The following is a 1317-nucleotide window of genomic DNA, read 5'->3' as shown; positions in this document are numbered from 1 at the left end:
GGCCCCCCCCCCCCGCCACGGCGCGGCCGGGTGACAGCGAGGTGTCGCGGCGGGGCCGAGGTCCCCACGGAGGGGCCGCAGGAGCTTCCCCGGCGCTGCCCTGGTCCCCGCGGTCCCGGCCAGGGCACACTCACCGCACAAACTCTCTTCGTTTCTTCACTTCCCCAGCCGGACGCCCCGCAAAGATTTTTCGCGCTGATTTAAATGAAAAGTCGTACCACAGACCAAGAAGCGGGAGCGATACACGCTGCAGCACGGAGGTTTTCCTGCCTCCTCCTGCCTGGCATGTATGGGAAATCGGATTAATACAGAAGCGGGAGGCCTCGCCGTGCCGCTCCGATATGCCAGACCTGTCTGGGGGCATCCACACTCGCAGAGATGCACAGCCGGGGTGATCAGAGCCAGGTCCGGCCAGCCTTCTTCCCAGAAGCAGCTTACCGGTAACGCCACCTCTCCCCGGCGCTGGGTTAGGAAGCCCAACGAGATACTTCTCTTTTCGCCCGATTTCTTACCAGAGACCTCCCATCTCCAGCGACCTGAGTCAACCTCACAAATAACAGCCACATTAGAAGAAAAACACCCAAAACAATAATGCAACAGAACAGAAGCAATATTTTAATTAAGAGATGCACGGTGCAAAAGGGCCGGGTGAGGAACTGGCCTCGGGGTCCGCCGCTGTCCTGCCCTGCGAGGACGGGGTGTCCGCTGCGGTCTCCCCGCCTCGGTGCTGCTCCCCCCACAGCCCCGTGGGCGCGGAGCCGGCGGCAGCGAAACCTGAGTTCGCGTCCCTCGTTAGCAGAGCGAGACCGGCCCCGCTCCTTAGGAAAATATTTTTATTTTATTTTAATGTCGGGCTTAAGCTGATGTCTTAAAAAATAATTGTTTTCAGACCCCAGTTCGCTCGGCATTGCCGTTTCACACTCGCAGGCACACACAGCTTTCCCTGCAGTTCATGCCTCGGGACTGCCTGGCGTCGGCAAGACAAACTGCAATCTCCAAAATGTCAACTTTTGCCACAATCTCGACTAAAAAAACCACCCCCTTCTTATTGCTGTTGAGCGCTCATCAGAAATAATGGCTGTTTACACAAAACCTTTATTCACTTTCTTAAATAAACACCAGTGAATTCAAATAAAGCAAAGCCTCAGCTATAATTCAAGCTCAACGTTTTCTGTGTGTATTCTCGGCTGCGGACCTGGAGAGACTCCTCGGAGAGAAATATGAGGTCTCTTTTCATAGTCCACGTCCATTAGCTAAATATGCTAGCTCACCTCGGCCAGGTTTATACTACTTCGGTTTTCCTTTCCTCCCCCCCCC

At 55.2% G+C, this 1317-nt stretch overlaps 1 protein-coding gene across 1 annotated transcript in view; it reads left to right on the top strand.

Moving 5' to 3' along the window:
* The window catches only part of HLX (H2.0 like homeobox), a gene marked incomplete at its 5' end in the record, with an annotated part of 7564 nt that overhangs the window by 5889 nt on the left and 358 nt on the right, over positions 1 to 1317 (top strand). The window lies entirely within an intron of this gene.

This window comes from Geospiza fortis, unplaced genomic scaffold (genome assembly GCF_000277835.1).
Source record: "Geospiza fortis unplaced genomic scaffold, GeoFor_1.0 scaffold41, whole genome shotgun sequence".
Classification (NCBI taxonomy): Eukaryota; Metazoa; Chordata; class Aves; order Passeriformes; family Thraupidae; genus Geospiza; species Geospiza fortis.
This window is presented reverse-complemented; position numbering and strand designations above follow the sequence as displayed.